The 17,400-nt window shown below is 41.6% G+C and overlaps 1 non-coding gene across 1 annotated transcript; it reads right to left on the bottom strand.

The window, feature by feature from the left end:
* Positions 1-8,339: 8,339 nt before the first annotated feature.
* On the bottom strand, positions 8,340-8,446 carry LOC118490808. Its single transcript, XR_004890033.1, has one exon. It is a non-coding gene; the product is annotated as a small nucleolar RNA R71 (small nucleolar RNA).
* Positions 8,447-17,400: the final 8,954 nt, after the last annotated feature.

Below are 17,400 nucleotides of genomic sequence, written 5' to 3' on the forward strand. Positions count from 1 at the left end.
GTAATCGATTACACATGCCCGCATCATGTCTTCTAGAGTTTGGATGGTGCGTTGAGACTGCCCATCCGTTTGCGGGTGGTAAGCTGTGCTCATGTCTAATCGTGAGCCAAAGGATTTGTGCATTGCTGGCCACAGTTCAGAGGTAAAACGTGCATCACGATCGGAAATAATAGAGGTTGGCACCTCGTGCCTCGAAACCACTTCTTTTAAGTACATGTCTGCTAAAGTAGAGAACTTGTCTGTTTCCTTGATAGCCAAGAAGTGTGCAGACTTAGTGAGTCGATCCACGATCACCCAAATAGTATCATTCCCACGTTGAGATCTAGGCATGCCAGTAACAAAATCCATGGAAATTTCCTCCCATTTCCATTGTGGTATCTTTGGTTGCTGGAGTAGGCCTGATGGTTTCTGATATTCCGTCTTGACTCTCACACAGGTCAAACACTTGCTAACGTAAGTTGCTATGTGGGCTTTCATGCTAGGCCACCAATATGTAGTTCTGAGATCGTGGTACATCTTATCCGAACCTGGATGTACTGAGTAGCGAGACTTATGTGCTTCATCCATCACCAGCTCGCGTAAGTTTCCATAATGTGGGACCCAAATGCGTCCTGTTACATAGTAGGCACCGTCTTCCTTTTGTTCTAACCGTTGCCTTGAGCCGCGTTAGGCTTCAGCCCTAACGTTTTCTGGTTTCAATGCTTCTACCCGAGCATCTCGTATCTGTGCAGGAAGACTAGACTGGATGGTGAGTTGCAACGCTCGTACACGCCTAGGTGTAGTATCCTTTCGACTGAGGGCGTCGGCTACAACATTAGCCTTGCCCGGATGGTACTTAATCATGCATTCGTAATCGTTTAAAAGCTCGACCCATCGACGTTGACGCATGTTTAGTTCCTTTTGTTTGAAGATATGCTCGAGACTCCTATGATCGGTGTAGATGGTGCACTTAGTACCGTACAGGTAACGTCTCCATATCTTGAGCGCGAAAATAACAGCTCCCAGCTCTAGATCATGTGTAGTTTAATTCCTTTCGTGAATCTTAAGTTGGCGCGAAGCGTAAGCGATGACTTTATCCCGTTGCATCAATACACAACCAAGACCCTGAATTGATGCGTCACAATAAACCACAAAGTCGTCTGTGCCCTCTAGAAATGAAAGAATAGGTGCGCTGCAAAGTCTATCCTTTAGGTGCTGAAATGCAGATTCTTGTGCATTGCCCCAATGATAAGTAACGTCCTTCTGCGTCAGTAGAGTAAGTGGCTGCGCAATCTTCGAGAAGTCTTTGATGAACCTCCTGTAATAACCTGCCAAACCCAAGAATTGGCGTATTTCCGTTGGTGTGCGAGGTGCAGGCCAGTTCTTAATCGAGTCTACCTTGGATGGATCAACATGAATCCCATCCTTGTTCACCACATGGCCTAGAAAGTAGACTTCACGAAGCCAGAAGTCGCATTTTGAAAACTTGGCGTACAGCTGTTCTGTTCGAAGGAGTTCCAAAATAAGTCGTAAATGCTGCTCGTGTTCTTCCTGACTCTTAGAATAGATCAGGATGTCGTCGATGAATACAATAACAAACTTATCCAAGTAAGGCTTGCACACTCTGTTCATAAGATCCATGAAGACTGCAGGCGCGTTTGTTAACCCGAATGGCATGACCAGAAACTCGTAGTGGCCGTAGCGAAATCTGAATGCTGTTTTGGAGACGTCCTCATCCCGGACTCTCAGTTGATGGTAACCTGACCTCAGATCAATCTTCGAGTAGTAACTCGACCCTTGCAACTGGTCGAATAAGTCATCAATGCGTGGAAGAGGATAGCGATTCTTCACGGTCAACTTGTTTAGTTCGCGGTAGTCTATGCACATACGGAAGGTACCGTCTTTCTTCTTAACAAACAACACTGGAGCTCCCCAGGGCGAAGAGCTAGGACGAATAAAACCTTTATCCAAAGTTCTTGCAGTTGTTTGGATAGTTCTTCTAGTTCGGTTGGAGCTAAGCGATAAGGTGCTCGAGTTATGGGCGCTGCTCCAGGAGCTAGTTCGATTTGGAATTCAACCTGGCGGTGAGGCAGTAGCCCAGGTAAATCTTCAGGAAACACTTGAGGAAAGTCGCGTACTATAGGAACATCCTCTAATCTCTTCTCTTTCATTGATGCGTTAGTAACGAGTGCTAAGATAGCACTGTAGCCCTTTCGCAAACACTTCTGGGTCTTAAGAAAGGAGATGATGCCCACCAAGGCACCACTCTTGTCGCCTTGAACTTTGAGAGGTTCTTTACCAGAACGGGGAATACGAACAATCTTCTCTTTGCATAGGATCTCTGCTTGCTGTTGGGACAACCAATCCATCCCGATGACGATGTCGAAACTACCCAGAACTATAGGAATGAGATCGATAGAGAAAGTCTGACCAGCGAGAACAAGATTACAAGCCTAAACTATGTGTGTGGCCTCTAGACTTCTACCATTTGCTAACTCTACTATATGCTTGGTGTTCAAAAGTGTTGGTGTGCGCTTGAGCATTTGACTAACTTTTTGTGACACATAACTGGTATCGGCGCCCGAATCAACTAAAACAGTAACATAAAAGTCGTCGAGAAGGAACTTACCCATCACCACGTTAGGACCATTCCTTGCTTCACACTGACCCAGCACACAAACACACGACCCCTAGCACCGTTGTTATCATTGTTTCCCCCATTGTTGTTCCCATTATTGTTCTCGTTGCCTTGGTTGTGGTTCTGATGCTGATTCTTATTTAACTGTGGGCAGTGTCTCTTGAAGTGACCTTCAACGCCACACTGAAAACATCCTTTGTTGCCCTGTTGCCGTTGCTGATTCTGCGGTGCTTGTTGTTGCTGTTGGCGATTCTGATTTGCAGGCCGTGAGCTCCTGCAATCCTTAGCTTCATGACCCACCTTGAGACACCTCTGACAACGTCCCTTATTGCACTGACCACTGTGGTGCCTGTTGCATCTATTACACTTTGGGTGATTTCCTCGATATCCACCCTGCCCCTGACTACCAGAAGATTGCTGACCAGGACTCTGGTAGTCATCCGTCTTTCGCTGCTGTGCCTGGGACTGAACGGTAGTCGAACCCTTGCTAGAATCTCCATCCCATTTTCGCTTGTTGTCACTGGGAATAGCAGAAGCAGTAGTAGTGGTAGTAGCACTGATACGTTTAGGCAGCTTGTTCTGTTCCACTGCCTGGTCTGTGAGACGATGAGCAAGACGAGTAACATTCTGGATAGTAGCGAGATTAGCAGAGGTCACATGGCTTTGAATCTCTAGTACTAAGCCTTTAAGGTACAACTCAATGCGCTTGATAGGAGGATCCACCATAGTTGGACACAAGATGGCCAGCTCATTTGACTTTTTCGTATACGCCTCTATCTCAGACCCTGTCATCTTCAGGTTAAAGAACTCCACTTCCAACTTGTGGATGTCATCACGAGTGCAGTATTCCCGCTTGATCAATTCCTTGAATTTGTTCCATGGGGTGGCATTAGCAGCCGCCAACCCCAGCATCTGAACTTGCGCATTCCACCAAGTCAGCGCAATGCCTTCGAGAGTACCAGTGGCATACTTCACCCTACGAGCCTCAGGGCAGTCACACATCTCGAAGACCGATTCGAGCTTCTCGAACCAGTGGAGGAGTCCAACAGCCCCTTCAGTGCCACTGAATGTGCTAGGACGACAGTCCATGAAAGTCTTGAATGTGCATACAGGTGGCTGAGCATGCTGACCTGTTGTGTATAAGAACAGGACAAGGTTAAACACAAGAGTTGGTTTAGGAGTGTTGGATCTAAAGATCCTAGAGTGAGTTTACGACTGCAGGGTATACCTCCTACTTGGGCGGCTGCAAGTGCCGCAGCAACTTGTTGGTTAATCAGAGCCGTCAACTGGGCTTGGGTCATGTTAACACGTCCACTCATGATCTTCATACCAAAAAGGAAACATGAGTGAGAGAGGTTCGCGAAAGTGCGATGACAGAAGAGAGTAAGCACACATGTGTTTTCAAACAATAGTTATTGCGTTTATCGAAGCATACCATCAGCAAAGTTCTATATAACTAACAAATAGGCAATAACACATAAACCATATCACCTATAGTGTTGAGTCTTGCACGTGGAGCGAAGCGTCGTTGTGGATCGTTGAGCACTGTTATGGTTATAGTATGGTTTTATCCAAAAGTTTTCCTCTTTTTAAAACCAAGTTCACTATAACCAATGGCTCTGATACCAATCTGTCACACCCCCAAAAATCCACACGCGGAGTATCACCGCTTGGAGGCGTGACTGACCAAGATCAAGCCACCAATCATGTTGAACATAGCAAATAATTAAAAGTAGTTTATGAAATCCAACATAATACAATTGGTGTCCAAACAAAACAGAGTTAAGTAGCGGAAGCATAATATGAAAACCCAACATAAGTATTAAGTTTGAAAATGTTATAATGTTTTAACATGGCATCCACTGTCCATGTCCCACAACGACTAGGCCTCCCAGTGCAAGCTCCATGAGTACCTAACGTCCTGCAAGGCATGTAACAAAGAGTCAACAACAAAGTTGAGCGAGTTCACAGTTGGTTGTTCAGTTAATGAGTTCGTTCCAGTAATCGTAAGTTCGTTTCATAATCATGTATTACCCAGTACCCTTGTTCCCAAATCCTTTCAATAACGAGTGGGGGCTACCCATGTTGTATGTACTAGACTAGTTGTATCTATAGGTGTCCTTCCCAACCCGAGGACAATGGTAAGTATAAGTTTACGTAGGTTTTACGTAAGTGCCCTTCCCTAACCGAGGACAGTACGTAGCGAGTACGTAGGTTTAGCGCTGGTGTCCTTCTAAAACCGAGGACAATAGTACGTAGGTTTTACGTAGGTTCTAACACTGGGGTCCTTCCTAAACCGAGGACAATAGTACGTAGGTTTTACGTAGGTTTTAGCACTGGCGTCCTTCCCAAACCGAGGACGGTGTTAAGTAGTCTAGTAGTGATGAAAGTATGGGTAGTCATTCAATCCCATTCCCAAACCCACCGGGAATCCCATGCCTTGGAAAGAGTGTGAACTCACCTTGGTTTGCTCGATTTGGTTAACTACTTGGTTCCAAATAATCAGTCAAAGCCTATGGTATGCACATGTACATAATCAGTTTTACATTCACGAAGTTCACGTATAAGTACAATCACAGTGGGTATTGAATCGGTGAGCACCAATTAACACAAAGCACGTAATCAAGTTCATGCAAGTCATGCTTACCATTTAACAACAGTTAATTAACCCAGTTAACCCGTAACAAACTTAACTGAGTTCACTGTGCAGTTTACACCCTCGACGAAACACACTTGTTTCGTCGTACAACCCTTCGACGAAACACCCTATGTTTCGTCATGATCCCTTCGGCGAAACACCCTCCGTTTCATCATATTTACTCTCGGCGAAACAGCCCCCTGTTTCGCCATGATTTGTGTTTCTTCTGCAATGTCAGTTATGTCGTGTAACTGATGATTACCCAGAAACCCTAACCAATAATCACAGCCATTACACACTAACATCGATCATCACCATACGGCAAATCATACAGTCAGTAATCATTGATACACCCAAGGCTAATACATGTATTCATTTAACATTCAATCCGGAGACGATTATGGTATACAGATATCAAATCAAACATGAACAATAGCATAACAGTTTCATTCATGAACATCGACTTAGTCTAAATGGTTCAAGACAAAACATCAAGTCCTAACTACTAACCGATTAATCATCAAGCAAAACCAATCTCGACATACGAATCTATAACTGATAATCTAGATCCTATTATAATCAATTCATCATCTAAGCAAGACATGAACATTACTTATTAATCAATCCATACTGATTTCAATTAAGTGGTTAGCGATGATTTCACCCAAACAATCAACAAATATTAAACACTAACCGAGATAGAAGGAATGATGGTTTGAACGTTAAAGAGGGCTTGCCGTCACACAGAAGAGGGGACTCTAGGGTTTATCAATTCTGCTAAAAAGTGTGACGAACGAAGAGTGGGACCCAATAAATATCCATGCAACGTATTGGGCCCTTAATGGGCTTTGGCGAACCATGGGCCGGCGAAACACCTCGTTTCGTCGAGGTGTGTGTGACGAAACACATCTATTTCGTCACCTGTTTCGTCGTCGAGGTTTATGGTGAAACGCTTTGTTTCGTCGGGTATAGTTCTAATCTCAATAGTATACAAGTTTATCTAACCAAACACTTAACACTACATAGGTAACATATCAAATAAACATTTCAACATATAAGTATACAATTACAAGGCAAACAAGTCGTGTAACAAACAACTTAAACAGTTAACGTGCAATTAATGCGAAGATGGAAATCTTGGAAACTCGAGTTGTCACATTGATAGTAAGAGTTCTTGACAATCAAAGGCCATGTTTGGCTAAGTCTCTTACATCACTTGGTGAAGACAAGCATTTAGTGTAATACTTTTTATTTTTAATCTTTTCGCACTTTTTATTTGGTTATGTATTAATGACTTTAATAACTAGTTTCTTATTTTGAAGGTGAAACTTCCTTATCGTTTGTCCGTGGTGTCTTGGCGTTATTTTACTATCTATATAAAATAAAAGATTTACACCATTCATATCTCCACGGTCTATATGGAGATATGTTTGCTACCTGGTTGGGGGTTAAGGGAATGGTTTGGTAAGCGTCTTGCCTTGTTCAGTGTATAGATCCTGCAAGGACTTGGGTCAAGCTTAGTGGGACCTCCTTCAACACCCACCAGTATTGGACGGCGGGGGTTCGAATTTCTTGACCCCCTCATATGTAAACTACTATTAATACATTAACCCGACTACTTAGGATTGTATCCCTGCTGACTCAAACTACTTAGCTGAGGGTAACGTCACTTCAAAAGAGGGGCCTACCAGATTACGCATTAATAACTTAATTAATTATCTTTCAATAATCCAACCCTTTAGGATTGTATCCTTGCTGACTCAAACTACTGGGTTGAGGGTAACGTCACCTTCAAAAGAGGGGCCTACTACTATAACTAAGATAATCTCTTAAAAAGTGAAAAAGTGCGGAAATAATCAAAGGCTACACTAAAGGCGAGTCGGATCCAAGTGATTCATCTTGTCTATCTGTTATTTTATTTTATTTTTATTTTCAGCATTTTAGTTTTTATTTTCATGTTTAAACCTTTTTTTCTAAAATTTTGATTTGATTAGACGTTGAGGATAAACCGGTACTAAAAGCTCTTGTGTCCTTGGACGACCTCGGTATCTTACCAACACTATACTACGCTCACGATGGGTGCACTTGCCCATATGTGTGTTTAGTGCTAGTAGAATATTGTGTTTTATAAATTTAAAACTTGACCATAGTGTTAAAAAGGGCTAAAAATATACATAAAAATATATTCACGCTAACACACATCAAGTTTTTGGCGCCGTTGCCGGGGACATAAGGATTCTAAGAAAGTTAGTAATCAACGGCCTAATCGTTTTTTTTATTTTTTTTATTTTTGTTAGGATTTTTTCTTAATTTTTCAGCTTCTGCAGAGCTCAGCACGGGCCGTGCCTGGTCGGACACGGGCCGTGTCCATCATTGTTACTGGCAGTTATTATTTTCCGAGTTACAGAGATTGAGCACAGGGCCGTGTCGAGCTTTCCAGTAACGGGGATCCGGAAAATAATCACTGTAACTCCGACCACGGGGCCGTGTTCATCTGAGCACGGGGCCGTGGTGAAACTTCTAACCAACGTTCTTTTTGTTTTTATTGTAGGACTTGGAACCCAGGCGCCACACCTGAACTTTCTACGTAGTGTATGAGCTCTAATTCCAGTAGAGACATAAAAGAACCCCTAGACGAACCCGAACACTTTCTAAGAAAGAGACTTAAAGCTAAAAACCAAGAGAAAGTTTCGGGGGACCTGCTTCCGATGGCAGACCAACATGCCCTCATGGATTACCTACGGCCCACCGTAGGTAATCTTGGCTGCTATCAATGCACCGAATGTCGATGCCAACAACTTCGAACTTCGGCCACATTTGATCCAAATGCTTCAAAACTCCGCAACCTTCCACGGGCTTGCGGATGAAGACTCCCATTTACAAATTACCAACTTTTTGGAAATATGTGATACTTTTCGGATCAACGGAGCATCAAATGACGCCATCCGCCTATGAATGTTTCCATTTTCACTAAAAGACCAAGCTAAGGCTTGGCTTAATACCCTCCCAGTTGGTTCGGTAAACACCTGGGATGAACTAGCCCAAAAGTTTCTATATAAGTATTTCCCTCCTACTAAAACGGCTAAATTAAGGACTGAAATTAATACATACTCGCAAGAGGATGGGGAATCCTTATATGAAACTTGGGAAAGGTTTAAGGAGCTACTAAGAAAGTGTCCTCATCATGGTCTTGCGGTATGGCAACAAGTATCCACTATCTACAATGGGTTATCCACTTTTCAGTGGCACACTCCCCGAGGCAAAAAATCTATTGCCCCAGGCGCCCATAAGGTTGACGAAGGCACTTCTTTACAAGCTCAAATCGAGGCCCTTTCTTCAAAAATCAAAAAGTTAGAAATGGCAAAAACGGCATCGGTGATGGCTTGTGAAGGGTGTGGTGGGCCACATGAAAATTGGAGTTGTATGAAAGAAATGGATAATCAAACGGAAATGGTAAACTACATTGATAGACCTAGGTCGTCGGGTCCTCCGACAGGTACCTACAACCAAGGATGGCATAACCACCCTAACCTTGGTTAGAGAGAACCAGGCAATAGTAGTAACCAACAAAATCAGAACCAAAGAATAAACTTTCAACAACCACGCAATGAGTCACAAAATTTTTCTCAACAACAAGGGGGACGAGAGAGACTTGAAGACAATGTCTCACGCCTCATCTCTGACTCCGATAAGAAAAACTCGGATCGATTTCAACAATTGGAATCGAATTTTAGAAACCAACAAGCTAGTATTCAAAATGTTGAAAAACAATTAAATCAACTAGCTCAAAATTTCTCCGAGAGACCACAAGGCGCGTTACCTAGCAATACCGAAACAAACCCAAAGGCGCAAGTACATCTCATCACGTTGAGAAACCGTACTGTCGGTCCCGAGGAAGCTCCGCTTCCCACAACTGAAAGGAGTCCACCAAACCAAACCACATCTTCATCAACACCACAAAAAGAGACGACTCCTGCGCCAAACCAAGAGCCACCCAAGAATCCTCCGGTACCTTATCTCGGTCGATTACTTCGCCAAAAGATCGATGAGCAATTCACAAAATTCGTAAATTTACTAAAACAATTGCATGTCAATATTCCATTTGTAGAAGACCTAACCCAAATGCCTAAATATTCAAAATTCATGAGGGACTTTGTCACACCCCTTTCTTAGGCGGAAGCACGAGGTGTGATCATGAAAGGTTCTCATTGCATACGAAAGGTAAACATACTACATGGTCGTAAAAATAACTTCAAATACCGATAAAATTACATGACTGAAAACATAGATTCAGTGTTTACATCACAAGACAGCATATTGTCTGAAAGTTTACAACTTTATTCAAAGGTAAAACATAAACGGCATCTGCGAGCAAGAGTAAGACCATGCGCACATCCACTTTAGTTACCTGAAATACATGTGAGTTTTGTAAAAACGCCAACATAATGTTGGTGTGAATTCATGCAGTTCTTGTATGGAACGTTTGTATACTTTGTATGAAAAACATGGTATGTATCTTGTATAAATCAAGTATCTCTGTATGTATCTTGTATAAATCAAGTATTTCTGTATGTATCTAGGTTGTTAATGGGTTGCAAGGCCATTAACATGTGACACGACATAGGAAGCTACCAAACCATAGGCATTTTTCTAGTTGTCGATTCACGACTGAGACACAAAAGCACTACTCGGTACTCGTTCTCACCAAGAGTGTGGCTGCCCGAAACCCGTTAGATCTAACCTTTTGTTCTGCGGTCTAGGTATATTGTTGATTAATGGTGTTTATGGTACCCTATTCGTGACACGATTTCTCGTATCATGTATCATTTCTCGTATCATTCCTTAAAACGCATCATACTTGGTACTAGTTATCGCCAATAGTGCTTCTTGTTTTTGTATCCATCATACCATTTGTAAACATTGTAGTATTTGTAACATGTATTTCACCCCCGAAGTTATAAAACTGAAAACAATTAAAAGAAAAGGGGGAGCATGAACTCACAACTTTGCGTTCCTGCGTCGTAAACTTCACCGGATTTGCTTATTTAGCGTCGTGACCTAAACGTGTTTTATTAACATTAGTCACTGGACATGTATCGCACAAGTACAAGTCACTATCTTTTGTATATGTGTTCTTGTGTTAAAAATAATTTATATTTTTAACTATGTGTCTTACTTATATTATTTTTCTCAAAAATAAATATAAGTATCTTGTATTTTTCACCCGAATTATGTATTTTGTCCAAAACTTCATTTCATGTTCATAACTTGTCCAGGTTATATAATCTATCAAGTGATATATTTTCATAAATATATTCTCTGGTATTTGACTAAGTATGTTGGATGTGTATTTTTGTGCTTTTACTTCTTATGAGTATTTAACGTATTTTCAAGTCCTAATCCACTATTACATGTAATACATACTACATACACTTAATATCAATTTTTATCTTGAAGAAATCATCATTTCTTATCTTGAAGTTTATACCAAAAATTAGGGAAACCTTGGTAAATATTTTTAGGGAATAAGTTTCACCAAAACTTATATTTTTCTAAGTGTCAATATTTATAAAAATTTTGACATAGTTTCTCCTAAAAATGGAGGTTTCCCATGTTTTCAAAACATGTGTTTATTTTCTTTCTAAATCATCACGACAATCAATAACTTATTCAACACTTACCGAGTGTCACAATCACGTATATTACACTATATCATGAACTTGAAGCTTTGTAAAAACTTGTAGTAATTTACCATGTTATTTAGTAGGTTTAGTTATCCTTAAAAACATGGTCATTTGTTTGTAAATCACTTTATTAAAGGATTTGGTCATTTACAACTTGTAAGATGATTTTTCTAAACATGCTTCTAGTCTTGTTTAAACACTAAAAATATTATTAGTTTACTTAGAAACCATGACTTGTAAATCTCATAAATAAACTTGGTTTCTTGAGAAAATCATTTGGAAATCATCTATTTACAAGATTTGTATTTTGTTTAAACCATTTTTACATATGGAAATCACTTTCTTCATTCAAGTTCATGAAGACATGAAGCATGATGATCTTGTTCTTTCACAAGGTCACCACTTCAACTTACTAGATCATGTGTTTAATCACAATCTAGTAGGTTTCTTGTGATGTGGGGGGGGGGGGATATTCCACGGTCCTCCCAACCGCCGAGGTGATCCCACCTCCCAGACCGCCACCCAGCAAGCCTGAGTCTGGGGGTAAATCCGCTACCGTAGGGGCATTGGGAACGAGCAAGAATCGAACCCGCCACCTCCGGGTTAGAATGCGGGCTGGTGGCCATTGGGCTGACACCCAATGGTTAGGTTTCTTGTGATGTCTAACATCATTAACACTAATAATCAATCAACAAGAAGCAAATCAACACAATCAACATATATTCTTATGTATTTAAGCTTATGTTAAAGATTCATGTTCATATTCTTTAGTGTTCTTGTGCTTAACAATATGTATTGTCTTTTAACCACTAAAAATATGAAGTAAACAAGGGTGTTCAAGAATCTTACAACTAGCTTAAAGCTAGGGAAGAACAATGAAAAATATGGAGTGGATAAAAGCACACAAGAGAGGTCCTTCAAGTTCTGGATAAAAGCACACAAGAGAGGTCCTTCATGTTCTTCAAGCACCAAACCTTCTAATCTTGCACCTTACACCTTGAGTGAAGCTTGGAATGGATGAAGCTTGAATGAAAATGGTGGTAGTAGGATGGTGGATGGAGGCCGTGAGTGGGGAGGCAAGGGAAGAGGTGGTTGTGTTGTGAAGAAGATGAAGTGAGTGGTTATATTTATAGTGCACTCAAGATCTTCCATATCTTATGTGATCTTACCATATCTTATGTGATCTTATAATATCCAAATAATATCAAAATAAATCCAAGTGAATCTAAGCAAGATCATATGATATCTTGGCAATATTTTGGTGGGGGCCACCCCTTTATAACCGTGAACAAGATGGGGGGGCAAAGTGTAACTTCAATTTACTAATTATATAAACAAGTAAGTTTTCAAGTGTAAAGTCTAGGGACTTGACGTGTTATTATGTTATAAGGGGTGCTATGGTGTTCGGGGACCATAACTAGCTCAAAAACATTAAAACAATGCTTCTAATAATATTTTTATGTTCTGGGTAATGTCCGGTTGTTCGGTTAAATACCGGTTCGTTAAAGTGCTAAATTGCACCGTTTAGTGTCCTTTAAGTACCCTTTTGTAACCCTTTTAATTTCCAATACTTAGGAGGGTATTTTGGATAATAAAACATGAATTCCGCATAATATTTCGAGGTTATAAAGCTGATTATAGCTGAATTCTGAGAAATCCTGCACTTCGGGTGCTTTTTAGTGCGTATTTTAGCTTCCGGAAAGTCTATATGTTAACCTTTGTATGTACTCTTAGGTTTTAATGTATTCTTGTCATTGGACCTACACCTAGGCTCCAATTCTATGTCTGACTGCTTTCTGCCGAATTGTTGACACAATGTGTCTTACCGGTGAGTTTACTAGTATTTCTGACGCAACGGTGTTCATTAATGCATAAAGTAATTCTTGTAGTATAAAACATGCATGAATTCATTTGTATGGTATGTAATCAGGCAATGTTGACATTTAAGCACATAATTTTAGTCATTAAATAATAATTAAAGTGTACGAAAATTACCGGTTTGGTGCCAGTTGTCACAGTCTCCCCCCGTTAAAAGAATTTCGGGAGGGTTGAGCTAACTCTCGCCGGAGTCTTCTTGAACAGGTGGGGGTACTTTTCTTTGAACTGGTCTTCACGTTCCCACGTGTACTCGGGTCCGTGCTTAGAGTTCCAACGTACTTTGACAAGCTTGACACTACTCCTCCTGGTCTTGTTGACTTTCCAGTCGGTAACCTCAACGGGTTGTTCTGTAAATCGGAGGGTGTCATCAATATGCACTTCATCCGCAGGGATGATCACGTTTTCTTGTGTTGGACTCTTCTTGAGGTTGGATACATGGAATGTATCATGTACTCCATTAAGTTCTTCCAGTAATTCTAACTTGTATGCCACGGTACCAATTCTTTCCAAAATCTTGAATGGTTCGATGTATCGGGGATTCAGCTTCCCACGTTTTCCGAATCTCTCTACGCCCTTCCAAGGTGAGACCTTTAGCAAAACTTTGTCTCCCGCCTCGAATTCTAATGGTTTTCGTCTTCGGTCAGCGTAGCTCTTTTGTCGATCTCGAGCCACCCTAATGCGCTCTTGGATCTGCATAATCTTGTCGGTTGTTTCTTGTACAAGTTCAGGATCAACCATACATTTGTCTCCAGCGTCTGCTCAACATAAGGGCGATCGGCACTTGCGGCCATAGAGAGCTTCGAACGGTGCGGCTTTTATATTTGTATGATAACTGTTATTGTAGGAAAACTCAACAAAAGGTAGATGAGTATCCCAGCTGCCGCCTAGGTCCATAACACATGCGCGAACCATATCTTCCAGCATTTGTATTGTCTGTTCGCTCTGACCGTCTGTTTGCGGTTGGAAGGTGGTGCTTAGATCTAGCTGAGATCCAAAGGCTTCTTGAAAGGATTGCTAGATTCTTGAGACAAAGCGTCCATCTCTGTCTGAAATAATTGAGATAGGCACTCCATGACGTGCCACGATTTCTTTTAAGTATATCTCAGCAAGCTTTCCAGTGCTGTCTTTTTCACGGATCGGTAGGAAATGCGCAGATTTCGTTAACCGATCGACTATCACCCATATCATATCGTGCCCTCTAGGGGTCCTGGGTAATTTCGTTATGAAGTCCATCGAGATTTGCTCCCACTTCCACATGGATATCTCTGGTTGTTGTTGTGACACCCCAGGAAAACCAGTGAACGATACAACTTACCTAGCTTCCTCAGTGAGTGCATACCAAATTTCGGGACGAAATTTCTTTTTAGTTGGGGATAATGTGACAACTCGTACTTCAAACCCGTCTTTGTGCTGTATGTAACGTATGTGAACTTGGTTGATTGATTAAATGACTAATGTTACGACATGTGATTATATGAACTTTGTGAACTATGAACGTTATGTGCTATATGTGTTACGTGTAGATATGATAAACACAACCCGAACCACACAACACTTCACAATCAATCGCACAAGCCCTTTGGGTCGTGTTGCTTGTAATCGGACTAGGGCAGCCCATGTAGGGGCCGGCCCACTCTTTCCAAACGTGTAAACACTCACCCATGGGGTTTATGATTTCATTTGTTACAAAAATCATAACACACTAGAAACCCTAGCTCTCTCATTCTCTCTCGTTCAAACCCGACGGCGAACAACCAGGCAAACAACCATTCGGATCGAGGATCTTGTGTTTCATTCGGCTTACCTTCTCGTTGTTCGAATTCAGCCGGTTAGTGTTTGATTGTTGTGATGTTTTTGATATGTGTTATAATAGTCACGCATGATGTTATAGGGTTCTTGCTTATCATGATTGATTATGTTGATGGAATGATATATATGTTTACTTGTCATGTAATCGGCTCGCTTGTACCGTATTCTAGATCGATTTAGTGTTGTTAATCACTTGATGCTTGAAGTAACCGGCTGTGATATAGTAGAACTCGGATTGATGATTAGTTTTAATTCGATTAAATGTTAATAGGTTGTTCATGTATGGTTCGGTTAGGGTTCTTGAAGAAACATTTGAATTATGCATGTTTGATCCGTATAAGTTGTAAGATTTGAATGGAAACTGTTAATTGGATATGATAAAATTGGAAACCATTAATTTAGTTGTAACCGATTCCTTAATATCCGGAATGTTTAAGCAATCGCACAAGTCTAAGTTGTACAAGATCAGATCACACAAATCTGATCCGAACGCACAAAGGGCCACTCGCACAAGGTACACAATCGCACAATGTTGTCCGATCGCACAACACAAGCCGGACCGCACAAGAGGTCCCCAGTCGCACAAGGACCTCTGAACCGCACAAGATGTTTGTTCACTTGTTGTTGGGCCGTATGTTATTATTGGGCTGTAGACATGGGCTGGGTATTAGAGTTGCTCGCACAACCCAGTTCACTCGCACAAGGGTTACCGGATCGTACATATAATGCTTGGGCCTCAAGCCCAATCCTGATCACACAACCTGTATGAAGCGCACAAGTCACTTATGTTATTTGTTTATAGCTATTGGGCCGGACAGCCCAAGGCCCAACCGCACAAGACTTAGCAGTCGCACAAGCTGTTTGATGTTTAATTTTATTAGGTCGGGAATGATATTGGATTGTTTATGATGTTGGGCCGGGATTGGTTGGATCGCACATCATGTTGGGCTAACCACTATTGGGATGAATCTAAATTGCACAAGTATGAGTGTTATATGCTTTTGACTGTTATGTACAATACGTGTTTAATCATGATCTACACCTGTTCATAAATTGTGTTAACTTATGTGATACATACGTGCATTATTTGAAGTCAAAACCTGACTTGTGTGGTAACCCTGTTAGGACGTGGTTGACCACCCTTAGTTCAAGAACCTTTTGTGTATCTGCCGAGCAACCCAAGGTGAGTTCACACAGCCAAGGCATGGGGTTCCCAGGGTGGGAATGGGATTGGATGATTATTTCGTGCGTACATAGTTAACGGAACCTAATGATATGGTCCTCAGGGTGAGGATGGTAAATGATAAGATACGGCTAAACTAGTATACCTACTTGAACTGATCTTCGCACACACGCCAAGGGTTGGCTGCGATAATTATGACTGATCTTCGCACACATGCCTCAGGAAGGCTGCGAACTATACATATTAGAACTTCGCACACATGCCAGGGTGGCCAGCGATACAAATATACATAGTCTAGGATATTTGGGAGTATTAACCCAAATCTTCGCATACATGCCGAAAGGGCCCGCGATGGAAACCAATACTATACATGAACAATGAACGAACTAATACGATACATGATTAGATGAACGAACGCAATGTTTGCTATACCATTTCTATTACTGAACTTACTTACTGTGAACTCGCTCAACTAGTTGTTGACTCTCTGCTGCATGCCTTGCAGGACCTTAGGTACATTATGGAGCTTGCACAGGGAGGAGCAGGTCGTTGTGGGCAAAGGATCGCGAATGCTATTTGAACACTTATGATGTTTCACACATTAATACTTATGTTTGGGTTTACTTAAATGCTTCCGCTATACTTAACTATATTGGTTTTGATAAACACCTTTCGTATTGATGGACAACCATTACCACTTAATTACATGTTCAATGTGATTGGTGGCTTGATCCTGGTCATGTCACGCTTCCAAGCGGTGGTACTCCGCAGGTGGATTTTGGGGGTGTGACAGATTGGTATCAGAGCCATTGGTTATAGAGAACTAGGTTTTAATATGGGAAAACGTTTTATTAAAACCAGACTATAACCAGAACAGTGCTCTCAACGATCCACAACGACGCCTCGCTCCACGTGCAAGACTCGACATCCTAGGTAATAAGGTTTATGTTTATTGCCTGTATGCTAGAACTATATAGAACTTTGCTCGCATTACGCTTAGATACACATGACTTTATTACATGAGAATACCTACGTGCTTACACTTTTCTGTCATCGCCCTACTCGCGAACCACTCTCACTTACATTACTTTTACAATGAAGATCATGTCTGGACAGATTAACATGACTCAAGCCCAGCTAGAGGCTCTCGTTCAAGCTCAAGTTGCTGCGGCACTTGCAGCTGCTCAAGCAGGTAGTATATCCTGTAGTCATAACTTACGCTAGGATCTTTAGATCCTACACTCCAAAACTAGCCCTTGTATTTAAACTTTGCCCTATTCGTACACAATAGGTCAACACGCGCAGCAACCTGTCTGCACTTTTAAGAACTTCATGGACTGTCGTCCCAGCACATTTAGTGGCACGGAAGGAGCAGTGGGACTCCTCCACTGGTTTGAAAAGCTCGAGTCAGTTTTCGAAATGTGTGAATGCCCTGAGGCTCGCAGGGTGAAGTACGCCACTGGCACGCTAGAAGGAATAGCACTAACTTGGTGGAACGCCCAAGTTCAGATTTTAGGGTTGGCAGCTGCTAACGCCACACCCTGGAACGACTTCAAGGAACTCATTAAGAGGGAATACTGCACGCGTGATG

The sequence above is a fragment of the Helianthus annuus genome, chromosome 3, assembly GCF_002127325.2.
Source record: "Helianthus annuus cultivar XRQ/B chromosome 3, HanXRQr2.0-SUNRISE, whole genome shotgun sequence".
NCBI lineage: Eukaryota > Viridiplantae > Streptophyta > Magnoliopsida > Asterales > Asteraceae > Helianthus > Helianthus annuus.